Raw genomic sequence first — 12,968 nt, forward strand, 5'->3', positions numbered from 1 at the left:
CTGGATCCACACATCTTGTACTGCTACCCACAATTTGTCTTGTGTAGTTGGTGCGGGGTTCATGGAGCGTACACCAGCGTTGACAGCATTCCATAAATGCTCGATAGGATCCATAGCTTCATGGGGCATACGCCCCACTCTCACGCCCATCAGCTCGATACGACTGGAACCGGGCACACGCTGCCACTGTTCTATGGTCCATTGCCGATGTTCGCGGACCCATGCACGTCGTTGAGCTCTGTGTCGAAGTGTCAGCAAAGGGACACGCGTTGGTTGTTGGGTTGTGAAGCCTATGGGGTGCAGTTGCCTCCTTACAGTTCTGGTAGAAGTGGGTTCCTGACTCTCAACATTCAACTGGGCAGTGATCTGACTCATATTAGCCTGAAGAGCACCCAGTATGATACTGCAGAGGTGATGTGATGTCCGTTTGTTAAATATCTGTGGTCTTCCTGTGCGCCATTTACACGGGTGGTAACATCTTCTCTGCGATGTTGAAGATCCACCCTTGACACTGTTAAACTCGGAAACCGGAATTCGTGTGTAATCTCCACACACCCGTGCGCCAATGATCATCCCACGGTCAAAGTCGGTTAACTCGTGACATGTAGCCATCTTCACGACAGACTGCTCAGCTATGCTGCAGCTAGTTGCAATGCTCAGGGATCGTACAGAGCAATTTTCTAATGGGACACCCCTTCCCCTGACTTTTGGCCACTCGGTGTATACTGTACCAGAATTTTTTGAATAATTTTTTATTCTCAACAATTCTTCCACACATACTTGGGGGTTTATCATCAACTGTTTAGGCAGCTTAAGTAAAACAACGCTTGGATGCCCATTTTCTTCTTTGGATTCCTTCACTTAAAACCCCACTGATCTGCTCCCTTTTGTCACAGATTAATGTTTCCTACACTTAAACTTTCCTCAATAAATGTTCCGTACAAGAGTGAAAATCAAGTCAAAATCCGTTCAGTAGTTCTTGAAATTAGTCCACACAAGCACAGATGGATATCTACTGGGACTGTTGTATAATATGAATAAACCATATCCTTTTTTGAATATTTATCTACCCATATCGATCAAGGCCTGAAAGGAAAGGAGTTGGTGTTTGGGTGCAGGTATATCAGATAAAGAGAATATAATCCTCATAATGTATAACAAATGTAGTAGGGGGGCGTGATTAACTCGGTGGCTTAACTACTGGCTTTCTCCTGGAAGGTTAGGGTTCAAATCCCAGATGATCCCGATTACTACGAAGTTCTTTTTCCCATTTGGACCACGTTGTTGTTCTGCATACCTCAGGTACAGGCTGCTGACATTTTGAATACAATGCAGTATTCTTTATCAAGGGGATTTTTGTGTATGGCTATCCCTTACTCCAGTTTCCTGATTCAGGGTCGGGGATGAAGTGAAATGGAATTATACGGCATGTTTTTACTCTGCAACCTCAGTTGAGGGACTGCTAAAAATGAAATGAATTATGGAGAATGAAATAACACCACAGGGTCTGCTCAAGGCTTAACGTCCCCATCCGACAGACGAATCACCATGAACAGCATTTCATGCCCTCACTCCGCATGAACATTGTGGAGAGATTTGGAATTTAACCCAGGCTTTTTGTACATAATCTACAGTAGTGATTACAAATTGTATATCACCACCTATCCTAACCCTACCGGCTAACATTCTTGTGGGACTCGGAACTGGTTAACCACGGTGTCAGACCATTAAACTCTTGACACCTTAACGATCCCGACCCTACTCAGTCCAGGCAGTGCTGTGCCTCACGTTATATCATCTCTCCATGAGCACTGAAGTATTAGCTCTCGCCTGACAGTTAAATGGGAAATTTCCATTACTGTTTTTTAACTTGAGGGTCCTGCGTTTTCATGGTCTGATCTGCATAGACCTCCGAGAATTGCTGATTGTGTAACCGTAATATACTACACCATGTACGGGTAAACCTTGAACCACCTGTTAAGAACTATGCAAAGCCAGCAAACACCATGTAGTATGGAACGAACCAGTAGATGGAGGCTCATACAAATAATGAGTGTAGAGGTGATTGCTAATTCTTGGACAAAAATACCAATTATAGTTTTTACAGTACACAAGTAATAAATTACAAATTTTTACATTTACAATTGCCTTACATCTGCAGTTATTTCACTAAAGTATGAGTTTTTTTCTGTTAAAGCTACTTCCAGCTGCACTAACAGATGTTTGTCACTCAAATGTCACCTGTATTTTAACTTGGCAGATTTAATTCATGAAAACAGTTGTTCCCACAACTGTTTAGTCCAACTCATCGGCTGAATGGCCAGCGTACTGGCCTTCAGTTCAGAGGGTCCCGTGTTTGATTCCCGGCCAGGTTGGGTATTTTAACCTTCATTGGTTAATTCCAGTGGCTCAGGGGATGGGTGTTTGTGCTGTCCCCAACATCCCTTCAGGTCCTGGTTTCATGATGATGATGATGATGCTTGTTGTTTAAAGGGACCTAACAGCAAAGGTCATCGGCCCATGGTCCTGGTTTTATTAGCTTTGAATTTTTCATTGTGACTTTCCAATTGGAACTCTGCCACTGACTGTTATTCACGTTTACAAATTACCTTCATCTTCCCCACAGTGTCATCTGTTGTAGTTTGTACAAAGATCAAGACTGCTTGTGATTCACTAGTCCATGTGTGCACTATGCTAATTCATTTAGAGACCTTTAAGTGAAAACCTAAATTACTAATAACAAATATTGTAGCAAAAATATTTTCATAAAATTTTAAATTATCCAAAGATAATTTGCCGGCCCCGTGGTGTAGGGGTAGCATGCCTGCCTCTTACCCGGAGGCCCCGGGTTTGATTCCCGGCAAGGTCAGGGATTTTTACCTGGATCTGAGGGCTGGTTCGAGGTCTACTCGGCCTGCGTGATTACAATTGAGGAGCTATCTGACTGTGAGATGGTGGCCCCCGTCTAAATAGCCAAGAACAACGCTCGAGAGGATTCATTGTGCTGACCACACAACACCTTGTAATATGCAGGCCTTCGGACTGAGCACTAGTCGCTTGGTAGGCCCCTCGGGGCTGTTGTGCCATGGGGGGAGGGGGGAGATAATTGAATTAATTTAGTGAATTGATTTCCTTTTGATATTTCAGTACAGCATATCACACTTAATGAAGCCTGTTCAGCATTTTTTGCATAAAATGTTGCTGTTATACCATAATTATGTTTTCCTCATCTACTTTTTTACTCTTTCACAAGACAAACACAAAATGAGACAAGCCAATGGATGGTGCAGCAGTCAAGAATAGGAGCACAAAGATCCTTTTCCCTCTTGTGAAACAGTGTTAACGACTCGGCCTCTGGATGCCAAGATTGCGGGTTCAGACAAAAGGTGAAAAAGAGCCCGTTCAGCATTCCATGCAGTGCAATGTTGTCAAATAAAAGGTCTCTGGTGACATATTTAGCATTTATCTGACAAAATTAATCAAAACTCAGTCATTGGTCATCCTGGTTTAGTCTGTCATCTATAATAGAGTACAACAGAACATCAAAATTGACATGCAAGAAGCCTAGATGGCAGCTACCCAACAGATGGAAGGTAGCTGAGGCCATAGAATTATTATTATTATTATTATTATTATTATTATTATTATTATTATTATTATTATTATTATTATTATTATTATTATTATTATTATTATTATTATTATTATTATTACTATTATTGAAAATCCACAGTCTGTTTCCAGTCATGTGGCCGGGTCAGGGATGGAATGAATGAAGCCCCCATCTAGCAGCGAGGATAGAAATTATACTGGCTGCTGAAGCCTGTCGCACTACTCGGGGGCAATGATTAATGACCGACAGATGAAACGAAATTATAGCAGAGAGTGTTGCTGGAATGAATGATGATAGGGAAAAGCAGAATACCCAGAGGAAAACCTGTCCCGCCTCCACTTTGTGTAGTACAAATCTCATATGGAGTGACCAGGATTTGAACCGTGGAACTCAGCAGTAAGAGGCCAGCATGCTGCCACCTGAGGCATGGAGGCTTTACAATTATTATTACTATTCTTAATAGATAGTCAAAACCAAACCATGAGTTTGTTTAACGTAACAGCAAGAAAGAAGCTTCAAAAAGGTTAGGTTCATTATTAGCTGCCAACCTATGTTTCGAAGAAGAGAACCCTTGGGGTCCTCCTTTAGTCCCTTACGACAGACAGGAGATATCGTGGATAGATTCTACTGCCCCCATCCACAAGAAGTTACCTTTAATCTCTATACTTATTGTACCAGTGATGACAACTTCTTCTGCCTTTTTTAACTTGAACTACTTTAGAAGTGTGACATCTAACTCTTCATAAAATACATTTTTAAAGTTTTAAATTTTGAAGGACCACCACAATCACTGTTCTGCACAAAATCCTCCAGTTTTCTTTTTAAATTGCAGACAGCTGGTACTCCTGTTCCATGTAATCTGCCATCAACAAAGCAGCCCGAGTTGGTAATTCATAAATGAGTGTTACCAAATGGAACTCAAAAAGTTGCTAGTATGCCACCAAAAGGTGAACCTCAGATTTCACAATTTTTGTCACTAAATCAAAAAACAAAAAATTAAAAATGCCTGATACAATGTATTTTCATGTACTTACCTATTTTACATCATGTCAGAAACGTTATCTCTGTAAGGAACCCACACACATTGAAGTAGAGCTGTGCTAAACGACCTATAGACTCCAACAAACCTTATTTAAAAGAAATGGGTCCCGCTCAGGCTAGACTCGTTCAGATCTTCCTGCTCTGAGGACTGTGTTCAATGAATATTTGGAAGGACCAAACTAGAAAAAACACTCGGCTTCGTTGAACAAATGAGTTTGCCGAACCATCTATGCTGTCTGGTTACCATAAAAAGTAAACTCACGTCCTTGTCCTGAGGCGGTGCAGCTATTTTCAGGCACACCCCCAATGGAGATGAGCTGCACACAACATTTTAACCACGTACCAGCCCTCCTGCCATTCTTACATTTCTGGCCAACGGTGCTAACCGTTACACAGCAGAGGTGGACATATCGCTCTGTAATTCTGCATTAGAATGTGGCAAGCATGCCAATCTTTAAAAATACAAAAACTATTAACGTTGCTACTTTTTGCACCAGATGCTACAATTTATGTTTAATCATTTCAAACTCTTAAATGTTGCTAGATCTAGTGACAAAATTGTTAGCACTGATAGCACCCAACTCTCTTTTCTTGATTTTCCTTTATCTGTAACTGTCAATATTTTGCTTTATTGTAAAAAACCACTTTTTGTATGTTTCTCTGCCATGATAAGATAAAACTGCAGTTTTCACAAAGAAGGAAGACCAGTAGCAATGGATACAGTACCAGTACTCTATTACAGTATTTTTATTAACTGAGTTTCATGTTGGGTTTTTTTATTTTATATTTTTGGAATGAGCGAATAACCTGCACACAAATAATTTGTTTTTACTGTATTTCAACAAGTATTGATCATTGGTGATAGATAGTGAACTCGAATCATCTGTTTTCTCTTCAAGATAAAAGATAAGTTATTCAGAAGAATATCTTCCTAATAGATCTGTAACTTTAAATTTTATTGGGAACTGAATTAGATATTCGCTGTGGAACTTTTGATAAATGAGGACAGTATGTGTGAAAATCGAGGGGTACCAAGCGATTGGCTGTGCAATTAAGGACGTGCAGGTGTGAGCTGACATTCGGAAGATAGTGGGCTCGAATCCAATCGACGGCAGTCTTTGAGATCGTTTTCGATGGTTTCCCATTTTCACACCAGGCAAATGCTGGGGCAGTACCTTAATGAAGGCCACAGCTGCTTCCTTCCCATTTCTAGCCCTTTCCTATCCCATCGTCACTGTAAGACCTATCTGTTGCAAGTAAATATTCTCATTTTGGTTCCGTATTGAAGATGACGTACGTCTCGAATATTATTACAATATTTTTTTAAGTCCACCTGTTCAATTGTATTGTAATAATATTCGAGACATAGACCTATCTGTGTCGGTGCGACGTTAAACAAGTAGCAAAATCTAGGGGTTCTCAAGTGTGAGAACACACAGTGGTGACCACGTGGTCTCTATTTAATTACACCCACCTCTTCAGATTCCTTTCTGATCTCCTGGAGAGTAGTGCGTTGACAACAGCTAGTGAGTCTTTAATTTTCATCCTTTTCAACACCCTTTCCTTGTATCTTTTTGAGACTGTCATTCATCAAAGTGTTGCGTCTTTTAACACGTTCACTGCGTATTAGCAGAGCGTGACATACCCGCCAACCTGAGCAAAATATTTGTGTGGGACTCTTTAAAAGTTGTAATTATCGAAGTTTTGTACGTTGGTAGGATGAGTTCTATCAAACTCGTTGACTTATCCCACTCATGCGCCTGGTGCGTAACCCGCACGGTGGTTGAAATCGAAAAGTAATTCTGGTCACCAGACGGATCACGCGCCATGCGCGTTGGTAGATTACTGTGCATTATTTACCGCGGATAGCAAACAAATGCATAAAGTATGTTACAGACATAAATATATTCATATTTACACTTACAATTTGACAAACAAAAATGAAATACTTTGGCTAATTGGGTAGGTCTCGTGATGTTGAAGGAACCACATTGTCGGCAATCAGAAAAAAATATAAATAAAATGATAACATAAGCATGACGACGCAGTCAAAAATGATTACTGCACGTTCTTTCAAGTTACTTATAAATGTGATGAGGAATAAATAACAATTAGAAGTTCTTTCATGTTATACACATATATGATGCAAGAATAAATGACAATTACAAGTTCAGTTCTTTTACTGAACATATTGCAGTAGTGGAATTTATTTATTTCAAAAGCGGAACCACTCGTAATTCTCCTGAAGAATTAATAAACAGAAAATGCAGTGTCTTAGCTCGCATTGAAGTGGTCTTGCTGCTCAAAGATGCCATAAATGAATGATGACTTATGACGACAACTCTGGAAAGGAAATACGCAGGAAACAGAATACGCATACGGAAATATGGCTACGGATGAATCTGCTAGTAGACTGGACTTGCATAATGTGCGGGATGACAATTAGAGCCTTTCTTACCATGCGGGAAACCTGTGATTTACATTTCTTAGCAACCGTCCCATGACGCGCTAGGCGCGTGCTCTGCACCTACTTATAAAGTAGCGTCACGCGCCCAGCGCATGATCCGCATTGAACGTGTTAACAAGTTTCTACACAGAGAGAATGTATTCACAGAATTAATAGGTGTCGAACACATGCTCGGTATAAATATTTGTCATTTTCTTTAAGGATTTCTATGAATATCATTGGAGTGTCATGGATACCAGTGTACATCTGAAATGGGTGGTGAGAAAATTTCTGCAGGCAACTTGATGGTTTTCTGCCTCTCTGAGGAGTGTTCTTCATCTGGTCTATCCATCTACTGGCTGTCCCTACATGTATCTTCTACTTACAACTTTTCTCTCCATCACAAATTTATAGAGGTTCCCATCCTCTCTTCTGACAGTGTGGCCGAGCAACTCAAGGATTCTTAGGTTGACGCTGGAAGGACAGCATTTGGTGATAATAAGTTCTGTTATAGTAGGCAAATTAGTTCTTCTTTCTTCCATAGCACATGCAGTATTCTGTGCAAACACTACCTTTCAAAGGCATCAATGCAAAGTTTGTCTCTAGCCTTAAGAGTCCAGGTCTCTCAAGCATATTTAAAATAACTGAATTAAATAGCACAATGTTACTAAGGTAATCAATATCAACACATATATGTGTTAGAGGAATAATGGTGGGTATGAGCAAGATGATCATACCATTATTATAAATGAATAAATGTATACGAAATATTATTACTGTTTAAAGAAACTGTCTTAACTTATATAAAAATAGAGTACAGTAACCAAAGGGTAGCTCAGCTCATTACTACGCTGGTCAGTAGGTAGTTTTGAATCTCGGCCATTCTTCAGATGATTTCCTTTTAATGTTGCCATTGATACTTTCACGGCCCGTACCTATAGAGCTTATGCCGTGTCAAGAAAATTAGGTGAAATATTTTACGTTTTGCAGAGAACTTTGCGTCTTCAGAAGAAAATCTCGATTGTTCACGAGGAAGACTTCTCATCATCTTTCTCAAAGAATTTCACCTTAAAACCTTATTTAAAACTGTAGGTAAACAGTGGGATAATGCACCTCAAAGTCATGGTCATACTCTTCCCAGTCGGGTCCAACGGCTTCGCAGACAAGACTGAATAATGATAATCGTGAGCACTCGGCTACCGTGGACAGTTTCACTTGATATTTTTTTAGGATGCGTGTGTGTCGGTTTTATATTTCAATAAATTTGTTTTGCTCTAAATAAACTTTCAATGTATTAGGTCGTGTTCAGTACATATTAACACGTTGAGTGCCGAGCCGATTGTAGCACACTATTCCACTGGTGCCACGCATGTTTTTGAATTGCATTCCGCTGGTGCCAAAGCAATTGTATACGTTGTAGTCTGTTTATATAATCTTGGGATGTATTTATATGATGTACTAAGTAAATTTTATCTCACCATACCATGGTAATGTGTGACGCCATATGGTGTCACATCAATTTTTAGGAAAGGTAAAATATAGCGTGACGCCATATGGTGTCACAGAATTTTTTGACATGGAATGTGCAACACGAATTTCAAATACGGGATATTTATTTGCTAATTCAAATTAACGCAATATGTATGAAAACCTAGTAAAATGCAATACAAGTACTTATATTACATTACATATTGTTGTGAACAGTTTTCTGATAACTCTAAACAATGAAAATATGCGTCTCGGCATGCCCGAGTTCTTGTTACTCGTTGTAATTTTTCAAACCTTATTGACATCGTTGTTCAAACATCGTCCTTTGTACACTTGTTTCATGTGCTGTTTTCATATTTACGTTTTGCACATCTGATCGGGAAGTTAAGGGGAGCGCGCTAACTATACCCTACCTGACTGCTGACGCAGCTCGACGCAGCCCGGTTGGTTCACGTCTGCTGCTTCGCTTCCCTACCTCTCCGCCACACCCCGAGACTCCCGCGGCACTTCTAATTTTATGACTATTTATTTGTTCAATTTTGGCGTTTAAACTTGCGCTGGGTACATACAGATTTCACCTTAGCATTCTACTGCCTCCCACGAATATTCCTACCAAATCTCAACCGAATCCGAGGGTAACACATGTATGTGTTCCCTCGTAAGATTATTACCAATATCTTCCATTTTTTATATTTTTGCACAACTATATAAACCGAGTGATAATACGTACGTAAACGAGGAATAAACAATGCCTGGCGCGCTTTCACCTGTGACAATGATCAGTGGCTTCGGAAGAATACTGTGGCGCCACATGGTGGCATACAGTAAAAATACATAGCTGGAATAGACCCTGAAGTTCGCCCTTCACGTAGTACCAATTTTACGCGCATAGATGCCACAGCTGATTATCTACGGCGCATCGCCTGAAACTCAACTGTGCCGCCATATGGCGTCACGGCAACTCTGATTTCAAGAACGGTGTGCCGCCATATGGCGTCACGCCATCTCAAATTTGAAGACCACCGTGACGCCATATGGCGGCACGTGGCACCCAACGTGTTAAAGGGACGTAAACAAAAATGGCCAACCAAACAGCAGTGGGATCCAAACCCAGAACCTTCAGATTTTGCACCGAATGCTTCATCCAGTTGAACTATGCTATCCTAAATCATATTTGTTCTGTTGGAAAGAATCTAAGCTATAGGTGTGGCACAACTGCTTTTAGCAGATGGCAGAGAAATCAAATGGCTGGGTTTTAATCAGTTGGGTAAACACCCAACATGTCCCCAGAGATCTTTTACATGCTGGTATCTCACAACATGGAGTACCGAGTGGAAATTTGTCTGCACTTGAACTACCTCAGCTGGGCTTGAACCCATGATTTTGTGATCCAGAGGCCAATACTCTACGTCTGATCTACAGAGGTATCTGAAACATAGGTTATCACTGACGGCATTAAAATACAGGTTACCAGACAGAATCATACACATATTTAGTACATTCCATGCTGTTGCAGGCTCCCTAAATGAAACGATGGAAACAGAAATCACTGGACGCTTATCATCACAGTGAGTTTCAAGCAATCACCACAGTTTTTAAAATTAAAATATTATTACAATGAGCAGCATGAAGTGAAATAGAATGGAAGGTTTAATAATAATGTAGCGCTACTTCTAGATAGAGAGTCTATCTGACTGTGCCAGAAAAAGGGAGGTAGCTTTCTGTGGTCATGTGGCAACAAACTGACCAATTGCCTGTTCACCTCCTGTCGAAACAACAATGTCTGTACCACACAGCTGAGGGAGGCTGAGAAATGGACAGCCTGTGAGACATATCCTGAAGAAAGTCTGTTGTTTCCAAGAAAAACCACTGAAGAAGAAATGTAACCCCTGGTTGGAGGAAAGAAAGGAACTCTAGATGATTTGAAAAACAAAACAGAAAATTTTAAGAATCTTAAAAAACAAAAATTAGATTTAAACCAAAAACAGACAAATGACACACAATGAAAAGGGATTTTACAGATGAGGAATGACAGAAAAGATCAGAACAAATGAAGAGCTACTGGGCAATTCGGAAAGAACTTGCTGAAGAAGATGCAACAATACTGGAAAAACATCAAAGACCAACAATTGAACAAGTGTGGTCCCAAGTAGGCATATTTAATAATAATAATAATAATTACAAGACAGTGGTTCAACCAGAGGTGTTCGTGTTATGAAGAAACCGGATTACCAAGAAAAATTATGGAGAAACTCTGGAATGTGAAGCAACAAGTAGGATCGATTAAGGAAACAAAAGAGGAAATGGAAGACCTAGAAATAACTTTAGATGATTTGCAAAACAAAACAGAAAATTTAAAGAAACTTAAAAATGAAAATAAGATTTAAACCAAAAAGAGACAAACAACATACAACAAAACTCTTTTTGAAGTCACTCAGAGAAACAGAATTGACAACATTCTAAAAGTAGACAGAAGACCAGCAAGAACGTGTATAAATAAAAAATAACAAAAAGATGGACAATGGTGGAAGGTGTTGAATGAAGTGGTGTACAGAGAACTTGAGCCCATCACTGATACTATACAGATGAAGAGGATGTCTTTTTTTGTTTGTTCATGTTATGAAGAAACCAGATTATCAAGAAAAATTATAGAGAAACTCTGGAATATGAAGCAACAAGTAGGATGGATTAAGGAAATAAAAGAGGTTATGGAAGACTTAGAATAACTATAGATAATTTGCAAAACAAAACAGAAAATTTAAAGAAACTTAAAAACAAAAATACATTTAAACCAAAAACAAACAACATACATTGAAAAGGGTATTTACAGATGAGGAATGAGAGAAAAGATCAGAACAAATGAAAAGCTACTAGGCAATTTGGAAAGAAGACTTATTGAAGAAGATAAGTAGAAAATTATTGACTGAAGAGGTCCAATCAGACCATAAAAGAAGAAGAAGAATGGTATTGCCTTGTGATACTCTGTGCCTGTTTTCCATTTAAAGTATCAATTAACACAAGCAGCTTTGGAGTAAATGGTGAAAAACAATACACGGTTTCAAGGAACCTGGGAGAAACTGTAATCTGGTTGCTGAAACTTTCTGGGCTCAGTTTCTCTCAGACGAGTCTCTGTGGGGTTGGTGACGTCTACAGGAAAATACCTTAGGAGACATGACAGTACAGGGATCTATATATGGAATGTAGCTCTGTACATTTATAACAAAAGCTTCAAGTCGCAGCTCATAGCATCTTCATGAGGCCATCATAACAGAACACTAACACACTCCTTGAAACTGGCAATTCCTCCACTATAGAGTTAGTAGCTATGATGTCAACTGCTTTGGAACTATGCTAGCTGCCACAGAGTACCTAGCTGTGCACCATGGCTAGCTACTGGAAGAAAATGAGAAAACTACGTAGGAAAATCATCAATCTAAAAAAAATTTTTAAAATACTTTTCAAAGGATCTTCATATTGTACACTTTAAAATGAGAGGTAATTCAGTGAAATCTGATCAGCTAATTCTCTCACAATTTCCTTTACCAGAAAATGACTTATGGAATTATTATACTGTATTCATAGATTAAGAAATTAATTTCTGGCTAGCATATGCAGAACCTTATAATTACACTTGTTACCTTTTATTATGTAAGCAAAGAATTTTAGCTGAACTCACTAAATAATGACGGAATATATAAATATTACCTTCAATCACCAGCTAGTACGAAAGCTGATTACATTGCAGTGAAGCAGTGACTTAAGTAGACAGAACCATGTTGAACTCAGTTGCTGGATGTGAGGATTATTCTTTTAAGGGGAAGTACAATCACCCTCTCGAAACTCAGCTGTCATCATTCATAATCCCACTGTAATTTCTGAAGAAATTAAATTTAGGAAGTAATAGTTCATAAAATATGTATTCATTTTCAATCACTACTAATCTGCATTTAGGGCAGTCACCCAGTTAGCAGATTCCCTAATGTTGTTTTCCTAGTCTTTTCTTAAATGATTTCAATGACATTGGAAATTTATTGAACATCTCCCTTGGTAAGTTATTCAAATCCCTAACTCCCCTTCCTATAAATGAATATTTGCCCCAATTTGTCCTCTTGAATTCCAACTTTATCTTCATATTGTGATCTTTTAAAGACACCATTCAAACTTATTTGTCTACTAATGTCATTACATGCCATCTCTCCAGTGACAGCTCACAACATACCACTTAGTCGAGCAGCTCCTCTTCTTTCTCCCAATTCTTCCCAGCCCAAACTTTGCAACATTTTTGTAACACTACTTTTTTGTCGGAAATCACCCAGAACAAATCGAGCTGCTTTCCTTTGGATTTTTTGCAGTTCTTGAATCAAGTAATCCTGGTGAGGG

Source organism: Anabrus simplex, chromosome 9 (genome assembly GCF_040414725.1).
Source record: "Anabrus simplex isolate iqAnaSimp1 chromosome 9, ASM4041472v1, whole genome shotgun sequence".
NCBI lineage: Eukaryota > Metazoa > Arthropoda > Insecta > Orthoptera > Tettigoniidae > Anabrus > Anabrus simplex.